The 22,476-nt window shown below is 39.1% G+C and overlaps 1 protein-coding gene across 1 annotated transcript in view; it reads right to left on the bottom strand.

Moving 5' to 3' along the window:
- The window catches only part of LOC105393051 (cGMP-specific 3',5'-cyclic phosphodiesterase), a 92,332-nt gene extending 78,637 nt beyond the window's left edge, over positions 1-13,695 (bottom strand). The window contains exon 1 of the mRNA XM_011564763.3: positions 13,416-13,695. The gene's annotated coding sequence lies outside the window, so the exon portion shown is untranslated. The remainder of the gene's footprint in view (positions 1-13,415) is intronic.
- Between the last annotated feature and the right edge of the window lie 8,781 nt (positions 13,696-22,476).

Here is a 22,476-nt window from a genome sequence, read left to right as displayed (position 1 = left end):
TATAGCCCACAACAAAATAATCAGCTGATGGCAGACCTGCCAAAACCCCGCGTGACAATATCAAGGCCGTTCACCCATACTGGCGTTGACTATACAGGCCACGTAGAGGTTAAGGCTAACAAAGGCAGAGGAATACGCACACTGAAGGGTTACATTGCAGTCTTCGTGTGCCTAGCAACAAAAGCAATACACCTCGAAATGGTGACCGACCTTGACACACCCTCATTCTTGGCTGCATTTAAACGCTTTTGCGCCCGCAGAGGAAAACCAGAGGCATGCTATAGCGATCAAGGAACAAACTTTATTGGTGCAGACAGGATCCTGAAACAGCAATACCAAGATTGTTTAAAATGCATTGACACTACATTTTTAAAAGACGTCAGCGAGATGGGCGTGACATGGCATTTCAATGCTCCCGCATGGCCAACTGCAGGAGGCCTTTGGGAAGCTGCCGTTAAAAGCATGAAGTATCATTTGTATCGAGTCATCGGAAATCAAAAATTGACGTACGAGGAGTTTACCACTTTATTGTGCCAAATAGAGGCTTGTCTCAACTCAAGACCTCTTTGCACGTTGACTGAGGCCGACACAGAACTTGACATCTTGACACCAGGGCACTTTCTCATTGGTGGACCCATACACTCAGTAGCGGAACCGGAAACTGAGCAAATTGACATAAGGAAAAGGTGGCAATTAGTGAGGAAAATGAGTAATGACTTTTGGAAGACATGGTCGAACGAATATCTTACACAGCTGCAATCACGAAGCAAATGGAAGACGAGTCAAAAGGACTTACAGATAAATGACATTGTATGCATAAAAGAGGAGAACCTGCCCGCTGGCAGGTGGGGCATGGGGAGAGTGGTTGAAACCTTTCCCGGAACTGACAAACGCGTAAGAGTGGTTTTGCTAAAAACTGCAAGAGGATACCTAAAAAGACCTATCACAAAGTTGGCAAAACTACTGACAAATGACACTGACACTGACACCGAGGAAGAAGATGACACTACTCAGCAAAATAAACAGCAAAGAACGAGATGTACAAAAAAGAAAATAACAGTTGCAAGCTTACTTTGTTATGCATTTATGTTTTTCATGATGATTATAACACCAACATTGCAAGAAAATGTTACCTACTTTCAAATCACAGAACTGCAACCCAGCAAAATGCTATACTTTGACAAAATATCGGAACTACTACTAATCAGAGATGACTGGAAATTGGTTACATACTATAATATGAGCACCTATTGGCAAGGGATCAATGACATAGAAAATTACGTAATGCACATCAAAAACTTCGCCCGCAAACAAGAATACGACACCCACTCTGAATTAATTATCCGACAATTAGACCACGATATGAACGAGTTAATGTATTACAACTCCATTCTGCAATCTCATCACATTACAAGACGAAAGAGAGGCCTAATCAATGCAGTAGGTTCGGTCACAAATGTATTATTTGGGGTTCTGGATCAAGGATTCGCAGATAAATATGAGGAAGATATCGGAAAGATCCGTCAAAACGATGAACATCTATTACAATTAATTAAAAACCAAACTACTATTTTCGAAGCTCAGCAAAATATCATAAAAAGAAACGAGGCGATAATGAACACACAATTTAAACTTATTTATAAACAGATAGAGGATATCAAGTTACGTATGAATGAATCAAAGGTGTTTTACGAACATCTCTACTACGTGTTAACGGCGAGTACTACAGCCGATCGCATTATTGCAAACCTAAAAGCTATACAACAATTTTTAATAAATACATTGACAAATATGTATCAAGGTCACGTTGATGTGCACCTCTTACCGCCAGAACAGTTAAAAGAGCACCTTAGCTTCGTATCAAAGCATGTACCTACAGATTTAACCTTACCAGATGTAAGGGATAACTTTATTTATATTTACAAACTACTGAGAGGACAGGTACGATTGACAAGGAACTATCTTATTATGGAAATAAAAATCCCACTGATGGCACATGACAAATATGAACTTGATAGAGTCGTGACTCTACCACATTATCAAGGAAAGAGTGTATTAAATACTTATGCAGCTACGGAGTATGTCGCATTTAATGTAATGAAAGGATTAATCATCCCTCTGAACGCAGAAGATATTTCGAGTTGTCTAATCCCAAACGATCAACAGATTTTTTGCAAGGTTAATCACCCACAGTATAATATGCAAGTGTCCAATTCAATATGTAATATCAATTTAAAAACAAACAAAGGCGTGACGTACTGCAATACGGAACGAACAGCTGATTGCAGTGATAAATGGGTCAAGTTACATGACGGTGACACTTGGTTGTACGCGTGCTGCAAAGAATGCTTAGTACGAATTATTTGCCCCGGAGCAATGACTTCAAAACGCTTACTCGGCAACGGACTCATCAAATTACATCAAGGTTGCGTTGTCAAAGGCGATGACTTCACTATTTATGCACATGACGAATTAAATAGCAGATTGATAGTGCAAAATTCTGTAATTGAGGTCCCGAAGATGTCACCTCTGAACGAGGTGATCAACACATCAATACCGACACAGGATTTCCAAATGGAAATACACGACAAACAGTTTGACAAAATCAACGAAGACATTCAAACGTTGAAGGAGCAGTCTGCAATAGTTACAGTCTCATCGCATGATCTGCATCACTACATCATGATCTACGGAGTACTGACTTTCGGCGTTGTAGCAGTTATAGTGATTAGTTGTTACATGTGTAAAATTAAAGGGCAAATAAAGCAAAACAATCGTGACATTGAAATGAGTGCAGTGAGGCCCAACGCAATAAGTGTTAATGTGGATCAGTGTCGCGCTATGAGTCAATCTGTGTTAAGTGTAGATCAAGCTACGTCACCAATGATGAAAAGACTAGTAAAATTTGACAAAACATGAACAATTTGGACTAATTAATAATAGAGACATTTAGAACAATAATTTAGATAGTTTTAAGTGATTTACCTTTACGGACATATTTTTAGAAGTTTCTTGTTTTTATTGCATTTAAAGACTTTTTAACTTCCTTTTAAGTTATTATTTTAATCAGATTGTATTTGGCAATTAGTACTTACTACTTCATATTAGTTTAATTATTTTACTTCTATAGTTAACTTTTTTTTAATTATTTTTTTTATAATTGTTGCATTATAAATTTAGTTACTATATTCTATTCTGGAGATGGGAGAATGTACAAAGTACAACTCTTATGCATGCATTAATGCAGGCATGTGCGACCTACTGACCAATATGATCTTAAATTATGCATTTTCTGTTAATTTAGCACATTGTTTGTCACTGCATTTGGTTGCCATGTAATTTTAGTTCTCAATAAACCATCTTAACGTACACCCGTCTTTTCACCTCTAACTACCTGACATATACATAGTGCACCCACCCCCCCTTACACGCCTCAAGGAAAAGCCGGGCAACCATCCGGCCCGCTGCAGCGCCCTCCACCGCGACACCCGTCGCAGCTGCTGGGACTTCCGCGACCCCGCGGAATCTGCGACTCCCGCGACCCCGCGGAATCCGCGACTCCCGCGGGACCCGCCGACGTCACGTCGCTGCCTCCACCGCCGCCGCCGCTGACGTCACGTCGCTGCCGCCGATGACGTCACGCCGCTGCCTCCACCGCCGCCGCCGCTGACGTCACGCCGCTGCCTCCACCGCCGCCGCCGCTGACGTCACGCCGCTGCCTCCACCGCCGCCGCCGCTGACGTCACGCCGCTGCCTCCACCGCCGCCGCCGCTGACGTCACGCCGCTGCCGCCAGCGCCCTCGCCGCGGCCGCTTCACAAGTCGTTGGTCCGGGTCGAGCCGGCACTGCCGCTCCCCGGCCCCCTCTCTCGGAAGTGACAAAGTGACAAGTGAAAAGTGAATTAAACTGTGACATGGACACTCGTATAAATAAGTGAATTAAACTGTGATATGGACACTCGTATAAATAAGTGAATCGAACTGTGATACAGACAATAGTGTATAGTTTTAATTCTTCTTTAACCTTTGTGATTTCCATATGTGTGTGTGATTTGTGAACAATATACCCTCTCGTTGAGGAAGTAGATCGAATTGGTGTTTTTCATTTCCGCCTCAGTCCATTTCTGTCCTCAACACTTACGTAATTCTATTGCTATTGATAGTATTGATATCAAGACTCTTTTTAATCTTAGGGCCTGATTCACAGTGTCTGGATAATGGCTAATTTGTGGGATAAAAGACATAAGTGACAGCTGAGCACTATCCAGACTTTATTTGAAAAAAAAAAACACTCACACCTTGTACTAATGTACTCCCTTGCGGGGTAGGCAGAAGTGCATTGCTGCACCCACTTTTCACCAGTGTTTATGTTAGTCCCAATGTAATAGGGGGCGGGCCTATTGCCATTTTACGGGCACATCCAAGACCCGAGAACAAATATCTGTGTTTTAAAAAAATATGTGCCCCAGCCGGGAATCGAACCCAGGACCTTCGGCTCAGTAGTCGGGGTCCCTAACCCCTACGCCATTCGGTCGTCTTTATTTGACTAGTACGAAATACAGGTAGGGCAAGCCAGGATTAGTTATAGCACAAGTATCACCACTTCGCCTGGTAGATATTGCTGCTTCAAGTGCCCTGTATCAATATTATCTTGTTTATTTCATCTCCATTGTCAGTACAATCAACCACAACTATGATGCAAGCGATATCAGCCCTTATGTTGTAGGCGTTAGAGGTGCGTTCATGGCTCACTATCGTCTTACTAGGAGATTAGGTTATGTGATCTTGACAGCACGGACTTAAGGACATCGGGTCTCTATCTAAATGTCGGTCAAAGTCCGTTATCTTTATGATAGGAGTCTTATGAAAACCATTTCTATTAGGTAGGTACTTTACTTCCATAATGAAATTTTAGATTTAAAATATACTTACGGACAAGATTGTATGTCAAAAACTCACAAAAAAAAATCCGTATTTTGTTTAGGTCAAATTGTTTTAAGTTCAACCTAATGACACACAATTCACAAATCTTCAAACCGAACTTATTCAAAATAGGCAAAGGCAAGGAAGAAGAAGAAGATTATGAATTGAGGTTTACTAAGATAAATATTTACTTAAACTTTTTTTTACACAAGTTACTTATACTATTAATAAAGTGGCCAGTTTTAGTTTGGCGGTTTCTATTTATTCACCAAACAAAGGCTTTGTCCGTCAAATTACCCAGCATCAACTTTTTGGGTAAAGACAAGTCGTTTTCATCAGCCAAACCCAGTTCGGATTACAGCGGCGTTCGGATAAGCATGGGTATGGATTATCGAGGCCCTACTGTACATCATAATTATGTTATGTACTGCAACTGACCACTGAGTCACTATTATTTTGGTAAACAATAAACCATAGCTAGTATTAATGTCAGTGGATTCACATTAGTGGGCTATTGTTCCACATCATAAACAGGGCCTCCTGTGTATACCGAATATCTTCATTTAAATTTTAATTAACCTATCTGTAATCTGTATGGATTTTAGTACGTAGGTATAGTAAACTACTGCTATAGTATAATAATAATGTCCTCCTAGTCGAATTTCGACCACGGCGGCCAATCTCATTTGAGATCAGCCATGTACGCGGGAGTAGATTATAGTGCCCAAGTGTGTGCGCAGTACACAGGAGCACTCTCTGTTCCATCACTCTCATAGCCCAATGGGACGGATTGACCGACACGACTGGAGAGAGCTAGGCGCAGGACCGACTGCTTTACATGCCCATCCGACAGCATGGATCGTTTCACTGTTTTGGACATCAGGTGATCAGCCTTCTATGTACTAACCAAACTTGAATCCACAATTTAGAAACACAAATTGATGGTCCCACCCGGGAATCGCACCCGGGACCTCTGGGTTGTGAAGCGAAGCTTCTATCACTAGACCACAGAGGCAGTTTTACTATCGTATATGTAGAGCACAGCATAAGGGCAGATTACGTACTACCATTATACAGAACTACTGAGGTTAACTGAACGGAACGTAACTGTCAAACCTATAACATTGTTTACGTATCTAATATTCATAAAAATTAGTTAATCTAGAAGAAGTGCTCTAAAATCTACTTACATAAGTGCATAACAGCTGCTTTTTAAGCGAATAATTGTTTTCAAAGTGTGAAACCTCCAGATAACACCAGATTTAAGTGGTTTAAAAATTTAACGGTCCAGTGCCTTGCACAACAAATAACGTGATATTAAAGTGAAACAGAAGTCTTAATACGAAAATAACCACAGCTCCCTATGAAATACAACAAAAACTGTGAGTGTATACAACGGATTTCATTAATAATCAATAATATAACCTATAAACAAATCAATAATAGCCGGACATCTTGAACATTCGAAAATCAGCGCCATCTATTTCAACAGTCAAAGCTACATAGTTAAGACAAAGTTCAGCTACTCAACGCTAGAGGGCAGGACATATCAGATAGAGACACGAAGTTTTAATAGAGTCATAGAGCTAACAAGATAGAGCAAAGACTACCATAGACAACACTTAGTAGAGCCCAAGTTGATGAAGGTAGAGTCTCACATGAGTGTAGAGACCGTCATCGACCGAGTAGAGCTGTCCTAACATAAAAGAGATTTCACTTAAGGCACTTAAGGTGAGGTGGGCTTCAAGTTTAGACCAGAAGTACCAAATACCGAACACGAAAATAAATAAATAAATACTACACCCAGGGTGATTATAATGTCTATGATGCGACGCTCACCCCCCGGCACGCCGCTCCCTGGACTTATTCAAGTTAATTCGGAGCCCAATATATCGGGTACCTGTGATGCCGATAGTAACATTGATTTACCGCGAAAAAAGCGCACCCATGATGACATGTCTCCTAGTAAAGACTTCGAGAATTTTAGAAGAGAACTGCGAGCAGACATGATGGATATGTTTCGAAGTTGGCAGGACAATCAGAAGGAACTTTTTAAAAATATGATGGAGAGTCAAAACAATGTCTTTAAAAAACTGGCGTCCGATGTCGCCGAAGTGAAGGCCCAAAACAATGAAATCTATTCGACAAATCAGGAAATAGAGAGGTCTATGTCTTTCATTAATAAGGAATTTGAAGAACTGAAAAAGAAAGTTGAGAACCTAGAAAAGGAGCGCTCTGAACTAAATGACCATGCAAATGATCTCGAGAACAAACTGAGAGATGTTCAGCTAAGCTCACGAAGCTCTAGTATCGAAATGAGGAACGTACCCCTTAAGGATAAAGAAACTCACTCAGATCTCATGTCTATCGTTTCCGGCATTGGACGCGCTATCGGCTGCCCTGTGACGTCATCTGAAATCCGAGATATACGACGCTTGTCGGGAAAGCCAGGGACTACCAGGCCTATCGTAGCTGAATTTGGTCAAGTTCACGCAAAGAACCGCTTCCTCTCGTCAGCTAGAGACTTTAATAGGAAATTACAAACTCAGGACAAACTGAATACCGAAACAATCGGACTATCAGGAGGCCGCCAACCAATCTTTGTCGCCGAATACCTATCCGCAAGCTCAAAGAGGCTCCTGTCCTTAGCGAGAGAATTTGCCAAAGAAAATAAGTATGCCTACTGCTGGTCATCAAATGGAAATATCTTTCTTCGTAAGGAACCACAAGGAAAACAACTTATTATTCGGTCTGAAAAATGCTTACAAGACTTACGTAAACAAGAATGACTATTCTGGCATATTCCTAGTGACACCTTATCAATTATAAATGTCATCTTAACCATTTCTGTGTCACATTCAACTTTTTTCTGTATATTCTGGAGTACATTTGTATATCTTTTATATTATGTCTTTAAACAACAACACATGCACTCTATAACACACAAACACATTTACACAACCCACACACCCTCATCATGGGATTACACCAATAACAAGAATAACACCTACTCTAACACCCATTATGATCTTATTAAAATAACTTGGCTTAACCTTGACTATGTTTCAGGCGCTCACTCACACGGCAAAAATGTTTATTTATTACGACAACTGACTGTGTCCTATACTCTCTCTATCAATGGCTAACATAATGGATATTACTCCGGAACTTGATAACCTAAGTGTATCTAGAGCCTACATGTCTACTTATGGTGAGTGTCATAAACTCGTAAACTTTTCTACAAACAGCAAATTTTCAGTGATCCATATGAATGTTAGGAGTGTAACTAAAAACTTTGATCAATTTAGAGTACTCCTTTGCTCTCTTAAAATTAGCTGCGATATAATTATACTGTCAGAATGCTGGCTCTCGAAAGCAGATACTCTACCAGATATTAATAATAATAATAATAATAAAATATTTATTGATCAAAAAAATAATGTAAGATAGACATACATCGACAATGGAACAAGGTTATATAGGGTAACCTTGCCACCTAAACTAGGTTTATGGCCTGTACGATAGGTGACAAGCTCTTCCTTTACAAATATTAATATGTAATTAACGTGAGAGTATGAAAGATATATGATGAAGCAGTTTTAATAGGTAAATATACTAAAAGTGAGTTACAAATTAACCTTAATTACTATTAAAAACTATTAAAAAATCTGATAGTTTACATACTTAGTTTAGTAAATTTTATCTTATATACAGAAAATTACCTTAATTTATAAGAGAAAGACAAAATAAAAGTTAAAAGTTACTATAATATAACAATGATTGTGAAACTGTAGAATGTACGATCTTGCATGCAGATTTATGATAAAAGGTGAACTTTACAATTTTAAGAATATTAATTAATAATAACAATAAAGACAATGCTATTCCCGATATACGGAGATTAACAAATTCTCGGACTCAACATAATTTAACGGGAGGAGCCACTTAAATAGTATACTTTTAACTTCGTATCTGTTAAGAGTATGAATAGAATGGAGCTTGTTAGCTAAGTTATACAAATAACCACCAAGATAAAATTCAAATCTTTTAGCAAAGGATGTCTTATAAAAGTCAGTAGATACCACTGCATACGAACGCCGGCTAGAGCAGGAGATTGTGGAAGATGGGAAAACGGGAGTTGAGTGAATCCTTAGGATGGAGTTCATGATAAATAGTTGTCTAACAGTTAAAATACCACATTCTTTATGTATTTTTGCGGTCGGGAACCGAATCGGTTTGAACGTGCTGACCTTCAGGATAGCTCTCTGATATATTGAAGGTTATAAGAGATTTTCCACCTCAAGAAATAGTAATCAGAATGCAGGGATTATAATGTTTATTAAAAGTAATCTTAAAAACTATTCTGTCGCTGAGCCATTTGTAGAGGAATCAAACTGTTTAATTTGTAAAATTGATTCTGTAACGGCCATAGTTGCCTCTTACAGATCACCATCTCATAAAAACTGTAGTAAATTTATCGACAGCTTAAACAGTATTTTATCAAATCTAGCTTCTTTTAAAAATGTAATCCTGATTGGCGATATAAACCTAGACATCAAAATCGGCTTCGAAGACCAACGCTCAAATGAATATCTCAATGTCACCGCTTTTCATGGGCTCTTGCCCGCGCATCGATTTCCCACCAGATATGAAAACTGTCTCGACCATGTTCTGGTCAAAACTTGTTGCCCTGCCTCTACATTAGTCCTTGAAGCTACCATTACGGATCACTCTCCTGTAATTCTCTGCCTTGATCACTCAAGTTTAAAACGGAATAAAAATCAAATCGTATCCCGCACAAATTATCCCGCTGTTTTAAAAGACATTGAAAATAAAAACTTTTCCCTAATATACTCAATGAGTGATGTAAATGAGGCAACTGATACCTTGATTAATATTATTAAATCGGTAATCGACACACATACGATTTCAACTATAATTCCATGTCGTCAAAGAATCATAAAACCATGGATTACAATAGGATTGTTGAGATGTATCCATAATAGAGACAACATGCACAAAACTTTAAAAAAACAACCCGATAATCTGGTACTTAAAATAACATATAAACGCTACCGCAATTTTTGTAACATCCTCCTCCGTAAGCTTAAATGTAACTATGAGAAGTCAGAATTTGATAAAGCCCGTAATAACCCAAAAGTCTTTCGACGGAAGATGCAGTATTATCACTTACTGACTTTCTAGTTAATAAAATTGACGACAAGTATAAGTGTCTTGGTATCTTCCTTGACTTATCCAAGGCTTTCGACACGGTGTCTGTCCCACTATTGATAAAAAAACTAGAAAAGTTTGGTGTCAGGGGCATTGCCCTGGATCTTCTAATTGATTACCTAACCGATAGAACCCAATTTATAAAAATTGACTCTCATATCAGTGATACACTTTCAGTTAACTATGGCGTGCCCCAGGGTAGCATCCTGGGTCCAACCCTCTTCCTCATCTATGTTAATGAGCTCTGCAATATAACAGCAAATCAATCCAGCATCTTCGCCTATGCTGATGACACGGCAATTATCGCTTATGGACGGACCTGGGAGGAAACCATTGCAATTGCAGAAAGTGTTCTTTCTCTGGTTATGACGTGGCTCACAAATAACCTTTTGACTTTAAATATACTAAAAACTAAATATTTAACATTTGCGATTAGACCATGCGACCACCCTCAAGAATTAAGTATTCATGCTCACACATGTCAGAATCCGCCGGTGCAGTGCTCCTGTCTTGCCTTAAGTAGGGTCAAATCAATAAAATATTTGGGAGTCGTTCTAGATTGCTGTCTCAACTGGTATGAACATCTTAATTATCTAATGAACAGAACCAGGAAACTAATATTCATCTTTAAAAAACTCAGAAATTCTGCTGACAATGAAACTTTAAGAATGGCCTACACGGCACTCTGTGAGTCGATCCTTACTTACTGTATCCCTGCCTGGGGAGGTTCATCGAAGACTACTTTTATAGATCTGGAAAGGTCGCAGAGAGCAGTGCTCAAAGTTTTATTTCGAAAACCTTTCCGGTATCCTACAAAACAATTATACAGCGAACTCTCCCTTCTAACCGTTAGACAGCTATATATTCTTCGTGCTACTCTCCGTAGACATGCCTCTGCTCCAACGCGAACTAAGGACGCTGCTCGAAGAAGACCTAAACCTCCCTTCCACAACTTTGATGTGCGTACAACATTTGCTAAAAAACAATTCAGCTACCAAAGCTCTAAACTATATAACTATATTAATAACTCCCTCGATCTTATATCTTCCACTAAGTACAAATGTAAAAATAAATTAAAAATCTGGCTCTTAACCTTAGATTACGATAGCACTGAATCCATAATAAAATAACTTATATCTTGCCACTTTTCCGTAAATCAACTAAATAATCATTTCATTCATTCTTTCGTAATCAAATCACAAACACAACATCTTATACAAATGTACACACACACACAAAACACACACACACACACACACACACACACACACACACACACACACACACACACAAACACACACACACACCCACACTCAAACAGACACAAGCATTCAATCCAATCGAGATGTACAAATATAAATACCTATGTTATTTGTATTAACTACTATAGTAATACTCTAGCTTTGTAAATTGTTAAACTTAAACTAAAATCTTTTACTTAATTAGATTTTAAAGATAAAAACCCTAAACAATGTTATTTTGATAAGTTACTAACTAATTTTGTGTACTATATCGGTGAGTGACCACTGATCCTCATCTTACAGGTTTTTACCTAGTTTGAGTATCAGGGGACATATTATTCATGCATATATATAGCTTACATCTATGCTTGTTAACTTTGTTTTTGTAATTAAGTTTAAGTTTGGCTATGAAATAAATTATTATTTATTTATTTATTTAACTAGAAATGTAATCTAAAGGGGGTAAATCTAGATTAACAGATATGCATCCTATTTGCATTCCCAAATAAGATTCATTTTAATATTTTGGTTTTAAAATCAGCGCCAATCAAGAATATGCTCAATGTAGGGTAAAAGTTCCTATTATTGACACGAATGTGATACTTAATAAATATATTTATTATGTAGTAATTAAAAAATATAATATTTATTTGGAAAAAATATATTGAATGTAGTATAGATTGATTCGATGTTTAAAAAAACATACTGGTAGAGTTACTTTGCGAAAGTCTGTAGGTAAATGTCTAGTTGTGGAAATTCGGATTAAAATACTCGAACCCTTTTTACCTAAAAGCAAACAAGGGTACTTTTTCTACACAATAGGTATTTTCTTTAAGCATGGAAGCCATATCGACTGCGCGGTATTTGTTACTTTGAAGCAAGCAGCCGCATACACATTTTTTAAGGCTTCAAAGGACTAAATAAAACTCTTTTTCGGCTCACTTGATCGATAACTAACCTTCTAGCAAGGAGGTTAAGGAAAATTATGCTATTTAGTATTGACCATACAATCGGCAAGTACTAAGTAAGTAATATTAAACGATTGTATTTTCCTTCTATCCTGTTTAACTTGAATACATCGCTTATTATGACTCAACTATGTACCTAGGTGTAAGGAGTTGTCAGACACTAACTGCCAGTTTCTATAACTCTATCTATCCATGACTGGTAGTTACTTTCATACGATTTTGACATAAAGTTACAATCTGTCAAAATCGTATGAAAGTAACTACCAGTTATAGATAGATAGTTATAGAAACTGGCAGTAAGTAGTGTTATCTTTTCTAAGGTACAACTTGTCTCATTACTTTGATACTTAGATCGTTTAATGTACCTAATACATATATAACAGTAACCGCCAATATCCTTCTTTTCCAAAAACTGAAATATTTTAACAGCTTAGACATTGGAGAAACCGTCTGAACCTAAACAATTTGTGCTTAACTATCGATTCCCGCATGCAAAACAGAGATACAATTAAACTATCTAGGTATTATCAACTTAGCTACGTAACTATGCAATGTAGACAGGCGTAACTAGATTCTTAAGTAGGTAGCTTCATAATGATAATTAAAGTAAGTTATGCTTGTTGACAGTAGTTATCAATGAAACACAAATAACTTGTTAGATACCAGTAACACTAAGTTATAATACATAAGTAGTAAGTAAGAGTACCTACGTTCATAAAAAAATATCAAACGGTAAAAGTACAATACACAAATATACAATGTGTGTATGTATTACATACTGTATCCGTTAACCAGCTGATAAAGGCAAATTATGCGGAAACAAATAGTAAAAAAATATATTTACATACCTACATTTTAGCTGTAAAAATAGGTAATTATGATAATTTTGTTTGGCAATAATTTTGCATCTTATCATTGCACTAAAATATTAACAACTGAATCTTACTTATAAAAATTAACAAATTAACGCTACAAAAGATAACAGCAAGATAAACGCTTTCCTAGCATATTTCTACTTAAAGGTTACCGCAAACAATCGAATCGCTACTTACTAGCGCTGAAAATTCAGTATGAACCCCAAACGTTCCCGTTACAGGGGGGGCAAAACCGACTGCGTCGCAAACACCTCTCAGACACCGGAGCTCTGGCATCAATGTTACACAGTCACTTTAATCCACATTAACGTCAACACGGTTTTGTTTTAAATATAGAAGTGCATTGATCACGCGGTGCGGTGAGCGTTGCGAGCGCGGGCGTGCGGGCACCGCGGTGGTCGGAGGCAGACTGAAGGCCGGGGCTGGCCGGAGGCTCCGAGGTACACCGGGCGCCCCGCCCCGCGCCGCCCGCCCGCCCAGGCCCAGTAGGGCTACTCTATACTGACGAAAAACGAACGAACGAGAGCTGTCGTGCAATCGGCACGTTTAATACAACGAGGTAGAGTCGTGGCTTGCGTAGTAGATTTTTGAAACTTTGTTTTCCTGTCTGATAGAGTGACCTCCCAGGCCCGCTGAAGGCGCAAAACAACTAGGGCTCAAATCCTCTGTAACTGCTGTACTGTATTGTGTTGCGAGTCAAAAGTGGATTGGTTCCTGTCTGTCGATATTGTAACGCCATTTCGGCAGCTTTTTTGCTGTCGGTTTGGATAAATGCTACGGAGAAAGGTTTCGGGAGGTCTTGTTTGCCTTCAGCGATCAGAAATTTCACGAAATCGTTTCAGGTACGCATGTAAGTGCTGAAGAGTATATATAAAGTAAATGTCGACATTTTACTTTAAATAATCTAATACCTAAGTAACTAAGTAGCAACTATACCTACACTTTTTACTCAGGTATAAGGTATAATATTGTTTTCGGTCACTTTACTAGAGGGTTCATAATAAGGAAACCTTACCCTACAAAAAAACAGTTTTTTTTTTAAACGTCTATTTGATCCTTTACAAAGAGATAAGAGTATATATAAAGTAAATGTCGACATTTTACTTTAAATAATCTAATACCTAAGTAACTAAGTAGCAACTATACCTACACTTTTTACTCAGGTATAAGGTATAATATTGTTTTCGGTCACTTTACTAGAGGGTTCATAATAAGGAAACCTTACCCTACAAAAAAACAGTTTTTTTTTTAAACGTCTATTTGATCCTTTACAAATATACACCAACGGATATATTAAACTATCGATAATTGTAATAATTAGATTTAATTATAAATATTTTTGACCTAAACTAGGTTTACAATTAATCATTATTTTGATATAAATTACTTAAAACATAATATACATTATAAATAATTGTTATTTAAGAGTGTTTTAATAACTATCTATGTTGAGATAGTCTTATGCGGGATATGGGTCCTTACAAATAATATAATATAATATTACCTCTCTAGGTCCAAATGTAATAGAGCAAGATTAATAATATATGAACTTCTTTCCAGACCATTTCTTAAGAATTTTATTAAAATGGAAAATTTGTAGGTAACATTTCTTGTAGAAGACTCAAGTGACGCATTATTTTAAACTTATCACATCATAATTATTATTAGTTTTAAAAACTGGTACAAAACTTATATCTAGCACATACTTAAAAATATAAAATTATGAAAATGGGTTTTCAAATAAAAGAATTTTTACATCTTTAGTTGTTTGAGCGGTAAAAATCTATTGTGTATCGTGTGATGTCGCGATTTTGGGATCAAAAAATACATGCTCAAGCATTCTGGTTGTTGGCGCAGATAAGTGGACTGTATTTTTAAGTAAGGACTGGTCCTAGCTTTCCTAAACTCACACGTATAGTTATTGGGCACCCTTATTAAATTGGGATAAGAACAATTCACCAACCTGTACACGTGGTCAATGGCCGCTCCGTCTTCCGAGAAGAGTTCCTCTTGCCAGGCCTGGCGTTATATTTACTTGATAAAAAACACACACAGCTCACTATGCAAATAGTCTTGTTAAAATGTAAAAGTTCACCAATCACAATTGTCCGTAATAAATGAGTGGGAGCGGTTATAAGGTCCGCTGGCAGCCGACGACAAACGTTCTGCACGACACCCGAGTCCACACTGATGATGGCCGCCTCTCGTAGGACGCAGCTCACAAACCGCCATGTGAGGGTAGTTTAACTATCCTCATACCAAAAAATAAAGGTGCCCGAACATCCCGCCCCCTAACCAAGGTCCGCCTTGGTTCCTAAGCCACAATAGGCAACCGACATAACTTGGAAATGGGCCTCAACAGGACACCATTCTGAGTCTTTACTTCCGCGACTCTAACAATACCGTCTTTACCGGGTAACAATTTAACGATCCGACCGCGTTTCCAATGTAGAGGCGCTAAATTGTCTTCTTTAATCAAAACTAAGTCGTCTAACTTAGGAGGTTCCGTCACCGACGTCCATTTATAACGTTGTTGTAGAGTATGGAGGTATTCCGTTTTCCATCTCGACCAAAAATGTTGCGACATCTTCTGAACGTGTTGAAACCGAGACAAACGAGATTCTTTAGTATCCGTATAGTCGTACTCGGGAAGAGCCACAAGAGGTTGTCCGATTAAAAAGTGACCAGGAGTCAAAACTTCAAGATCAGTTGGATCCGTACTTAGAGGGCACAACGGTCGCGAGTTCATTACCGCTTCTACTTTGGTGAAGAACGTAGTAAGCTCTTCAAAAGTAAGCCGGGTCTCACCAAGAACGCGCCGAGCGTGAGTTTTGGCAGATTTAACTGCAGCCTCAAAAAGTCCACCGTGATTCGGACTTGATGGTGCATTAAATAACCAAGTTATACTGTCTCGCGCCAATCTTTTTTCAATATCCGACCGATTGTTTCGTAGAAATATGTATAGCTCCTTAAGGTATTTATCCGTTCCAGAATAATTTGTTCCACAGTCTGATCTAACAAGAGTTGGCAAGCCTCTCCTATTTGAAAAACGGGCAAAAGCTGCAACAAAGGCTTCTACCGTAAGGTCCGAAACTACCTCCAAGTGGACCGCCTTAACCGATAAGCATACAAAGATGCACAAATAACATTTTGTTATCTTAGCGTTTCGTAATGTACTTGTCTTTATATAAAAAGGACCCGCAAAGTCCGTTCCGACGCCGAGAAATGGTCGCACCCCCCTGACCCGGTCAGGTGGCAGATCAGCCATGTACGGCTGCGTAGGTCGTGCTTTAGATCTATAACATTGCACGCACCTATATGTAATGTGTCGGGTGATTCGCCGCGCCGACATTATCCAATACGTCCGAGACAATATAGCCGCAAGTGTATTCGCTCCGACATGACAATTGATGATGTGGTAATGATTTACCAACATCTCCGTGAATTTACTTTTAGCCGACAATAAAATCGGATGTCGTGCATCATAAGGTAAGTCCGCAGCTCCTATCCGACCACCGACCCGTAGAATATTGTCATCATCCATAAATAAATTTAATCTTCTCATAGAAGTCCGAATCGATTTTTTGTTTGTCAAGCATAAAATTTCATCCTTGAAATGTTTTAATTGTTCTATACGAATTAAATGCATTATAGCGTTTCTACGCTCCGAAACCGATATATTTTGTGGAAACTGTTTAATTTTATTTTTGCATAAATGAGCAAACCGTAATACCAGGGCCGTAACTTTGATTAATTTTTCAAACGAACTAAATTTATCAATAAGAAAGTCCGTGTCCGTGTCCGATTGTAAATTTCCGATATTAACTACACAAGTTTTAGTCTTCCGACCAGGTAACATATCTGGCGGAAATGCAGGACCATCCGCCGGCCAACAATCCGATGGTTGGCACAGCCACTGCGGGCCCCACCACAGCTCGTGGTTGAGCAGATCCGCCGCCGCAGCGCCGCGCGATGAAACATCCGCACAATTTAATTCACTTGGCACGTGACGCCAATGAATGGAAGCCGTAGATGCATTAATTTGAGAAACCCGATTTGCTTCAAAAACTTGTAATGTATGCGCAGGAGTACGAAGCCACGCTAGGACTATAGTACTGTCACACCATCCGACCACTTCCTCGAATACAATGTTGTCTGCAACCTTGCTGACCTCATGATTGAGAAGGGTAGTAAGCAGCGCAGCGCCATTTAACTCCATCTTGGGAATGGTCTGCTGAGTCTTCAGTGGGGCTAACCTTGACTTAGCAATGATTAGTCTCACGAGAACGCTGCCGTCTGGTAGTTCCGCTCGCACGTATACTGCCGCCGCATGTCCTAACGACGAACCGTCACAAAAACCGTGCAAGGAGTACCGAGCCTGTGCACCAGGTCTCAAACACCTAGGAATGGAAAGACGTTCTAAATTGGACAAGTCCGAAATATAATCTTGCCACATCCGTACCAAATCATCCGAGACTGGCGAATCCCAATCTACTTTATTTCCGCTTGTACCGATCACCGATTGTAGTAAAAGTTTAAAACGAAAAACCACTGGGCTTATCCACCCTAATGGATCGTATAGTTTAGCTGTCATAGATAAAATACTCCTTCGAGTAACCGTTGAGTCCGAGGGTAAGTTAACCCTATATGTAAAACCGTCCGAAATTGGGTCCCACTGAATACCCAATATTTTTATAAAAACCGAGCCGTCTGTACCGTCAAACGTCCGAGGAGTCTCCAGGTGATCTGCCGGAAGTCCCTGAAGCAGCTCCGGTACGTTGGAAGACCACTTCCGCAGTTCATAACCCGCCGACTTCATGAGCGATATCAACTCATCTCGTAAAGAAAGAGCTTCGCTTAAGCTATCCCCTCCCCCGTTGAGATCATCGACGTAGGAGTTTCTCAATAAAAGCTCAGCTGCACGAGGGCTGTCTTGCTTACCGTCATGAGCGAGCTGGTGAAGACAGCGAATGGCAATGTAAGGACTTGATTTCAACCCGTACGTATTAGTTGTCAACTCGTAAACGCGCAGAGGTTCCGAGGGCGATGACCTCCAGTAAATTAACTGATATCTGCGGTCCTCCGGACAGATGTAGGTTTGCCGAAACATCATCTTAACATCACACGTAAACACTACAAGTGGAAATCTAAAGTTTGTTATTATATCCGTTATGTCATTTTGTAACCGTTCTCCTGTATATAAACAATCATTTAAGCACACCCCTGTGCTACTAGGTATTGTCCCATTGAACACTACGCGAATCTTATTAACATCGCCCGACCTCTTGAACACCCCGTGGTGAGCAAGTACATAATATTCGTCACCTGAGTTAAAATCGAACTCCGATATCACCATATGTCCAAGTCTTAAATATTCTTCCATAAATTCAACATATTTGTCCCTAAACTCAGGCTGTCTAGACATCCTCCGTTCAATGGACATAAATTGTTTCAAAGCCGTTTGCCGAGAATCTCCTAATCGCTCGTGATTAGGTATAATAGGAAGCCGCACAATATATTTTCCGTTACTGTCACGTGACGTAGTCGACGCAAACAAATTCTCGCATTCTATGTCCAAAGGATCCTTAATTTTATGCATGGGCGGCTCCTCAGTTCTCCAAAACCTTTGAACCGCCTCTAAAAGAGTCGTACCCGAAAATGTTTCTACATTGTCACCGGATTGACAACATAATAAATTTACCGCACCGAAGATAGCGAAATCAAAAATAGTTCCCAACGCATAGGGACCACCCGTTCCCAGATCTAACTTTTCACCGGTTAAAATCTGTCCTAAGATGTCACATCCGAAAATAATATCTATCTCCAATGGCTTAAGAGTGCCGTCATCCGATAGCCTAATATTATTATCATTATTTAAATTCAAGCGACGCGCCAAATACGCAGTCGGCCTTTTTATAATTACCGCTGTAACCGATAACAAAGGAAAATCAACTTTGTTTGCAGGTCTAAAATGAATAGACACAATACAATGGCTACCACTAGCCTGAATTCCGCCGATACCTACCAAAGATGTGTCACTGTAATGTCGCTTTAATCCTAACTGCGCAACAAATTCGCTTTTAATTATTGAGCACTGTGAACCTAGGTCCAACAGCGCCCGCGCTGTGATAAAATCATTTCTAACCGTAAGTACATGGATAATCACAGTGGGTAAATTTATACCGTCCGCAAGCTTAGGTACTGAAACGACATTACTAATTAATTGTCAATTATTATTATTTGGTTGCTGCCGCGACCCAGTAGGGCTGGTATGATTTAGTGCCTTATTACCACCGAGATAAGGTTCATTTAACCTACCGCCCTCCTTCATGAATCTCGAGTCATCGAAAGCTGGAGTTGCCGCCTGTGCGATATGAACATTTCGAGCCGATTGTCGATCAACTGTCCTATCGCTTGATGACGTATTACATTCGTTTCCTGAACGTAGTCTCTCCGTTGCAGGTACGCCAGAGCGCGCAATGTAATGAGAGCATAACATTTTATTGTGACCGATATTACCACATCTATCACATGGTACATTGTTGTGACAGGTTCTCGCCGTGTGCTTTTCGAAGCATTTGAAACACAAATCATTATTTTTAATGAAATCCTTCCGTTCACCGTTAGTTAAGTTCCGAAATTTAAAACATTCACTAATCGTATGGCGTGGTAACTGACAGAAATTACACTGCTTTACTAAAACAGGTGACCTGCGTTGACCGAGGTCAGTTACATGTGCATGTGAATTGCGAATATTGTTACTGTACCGATTTTCACGGACAGCGGGGCCGGCCGCTGTCGGTGACGTCACGCAACTTTTATTATTAGCCGTATCAAGAAGCCGACATTCGTTTTGTAAGAATTCTATCAGCTGATTAAAGGTAGGTAAACAAGTTGAGTCACCTCCGTACTTTTGTTCGAACCGAGTTTTTATCTCCGCCGGTAATTTATTCAGTGAAATAAATAGAAGTAGATAACTCCATTCATCCACTGGCAAGTCTAAGTTTTTAAGCGCCCGAGTACATTCCAATAATGGATTAAGTACATTGTTTCTAAGTCCGTAACACTTATTCAAAGCCGGTATATTAAGAATACGAGAAATATTTGAATCCACGAGTAATCGTTTATTTTCGTATCTTGATTTCAAAATCTCTAAGGCCGAATCCAAAGAGTCGTCTACCATAGGTAGGTGTTTTAACAGTAAGCGAGGTTCATTTTGAACATGAGAGAACAAATAATGAAATTTTTCCGTTTTGGAGATATCCTTCCTGGATAAAACCAATGAACTATATAGACTATAGAAACTAGTCCATGAGAATAAGTCGCCGTCAAATACCGAGAGATTAATTGGTGGCAAGCGAGCCGTTTGTGTACTTTCTGTAGGGACATGTGTGCCGTCTAAGTTCGGATAGGCCGCCGACCGTGCCTCCAACTGGTTATACCATTCCTCAGCTTCGCGAAACTCCTTATCGTACATAGTGATAATCTCTGAATCATCCGTATTAATTAATATATTCTCGTAAGCCTCGCTCAACGCCGAATATCTGTCCTCTAACTTACGTAATCTAGCCGTAATCACACTAGAAGTATGAGTTTTACTGTTACTCATATCTAACGTGTTCTTTAACCAATCATACTGTAATTTAAATTTGGTCAAAAATACTTTGTTCGCCATTTTGAATATTTCTATGCACACACAGTGTAATATCTGTAAACAATAATCAACCGTAGATTATATATTAGTCCCGTGACCGAACCTCTTAAGAAAGGTAAACTAATATAAGTACATAAATAAAACTACGTATTGTAAGGTATCCGAAATTATGAATTATCTTAGCCGTAAAACCGCCGCCGCCGCCGTAATGCGTACATTGTTAACAGTACTTAAGTATAAAATATGTGTTTATTTCTAAATAACAACTTCTACCTAATCTAAATATAAACTGGTAGGTACCACCGTAACCGAGCCGATAATAATAACACCTAATGCTAAAACTTGCCTAGCAAACTAACTTACTTAGTATAGATTAGTTCAATAACTACCTACTGAAAAACATGTATATAACTAACCGTAGTTTAACCATGTATATAACCGTTTGACCAACGAAATATAACATACACTAGCCGAAAATTTAGCCGAAGGTTGTTTGCAACCAAACCGAAGATACCGTAATTAATGAACCGAAGAACCGAAGTAATACCGCCGTACGACCGAATATAACCGAAGATACCGTAACTTCTCAGGGAGAAACCGTATGTAAGTAACAATAAAGTGGAACTGTACCGAGTAACCACCGTATGGTACCTACCGCCGAAATACAAAATGGCACCGTGCCATCCGAGAAATGATAACGCCTGCCCGTACTATTATAACCTTAATATTTGCCGAAAACCGTAATATATTTAAATAAAAACTTATGCCGAACCTTAAGCATTAGTTTTACTATGAGAATGAAATAATATTTTATCCGAAAAGCCGATTTTACCCAAAGAAACTACCGTTATAAGTTAAAGCAAAACTAGATCCGTGTCGTAGGACCAATAATTTATGTTGGCGCAGATAAGTGGACTGTATTTTTAAGTAAGGACTGGTCCTAGCTTTCCTAAACTCACACGTATAGTTATTGGGCACCCTTATTAAATTGGGATAAGAACAATTCACCAACCTGTACACGTGGTCAATGGCCGCTCCGTCTTCCGAGAAGAGTTCCTCTTGCCAGGCCTGGCGTTATATTTACTTGATAAAAAACACACACAGCTCACTATGCAAATAGTCTTGTTAAAATGTAAAAGTTCACCAATCACAATTGTCCGTAATAAATGAGTGGGAGCGGTTATAAGGTCCGCTGGCAGCCGACGACAAACGTTCTGCACGACACCCGAGTCCACACTGATGATGGCCGCCTCTCGTAGGACGCAGCTCACAAACCGCCATGTGAGGGTAGTTTAACTATCCTCATACCAAAAAATAAAGGTGCCCGAACACTGGTGTTAAAATTAATTTTAGCACCTACTTATGTTGTTCAGTAAATGTTGGGTACATTGACCCTGTGCATAAAACGGATAAAATTACAAATGTAAAAAGTATTTTTACGAGGGTAGTGCTTTAATCTAGGGTCTAACTATCTACCTATAGAACTATGTAAATAAATAACAATTAAATACTTAACTATAATTTCGTGCAGTCATTAGAAGTTAGTATAGTTAACGGAATCAAAGTTGACGTAATCATCTCATC

This window comes from Plutella xylostella, chromosome 26, assembly GCF_932276165.1.
Source record: "Plutella xylostella chromosome 26, ilPluXylo3.1, whole genome shotgun sequence".
Classification (NCBI taxonomy): domain Eukaryota; kingdom Metazoa; phylum Arthropoda; class Insecta; order Lepidoptera; family Plutellidae; genus Plutella; species Plutella xylostella.
The sequence above is the reverse complement of the archived record's forward strand: the minus strand, read 5'-3'. Positions and strand labels throughout refer to the sequence as shown.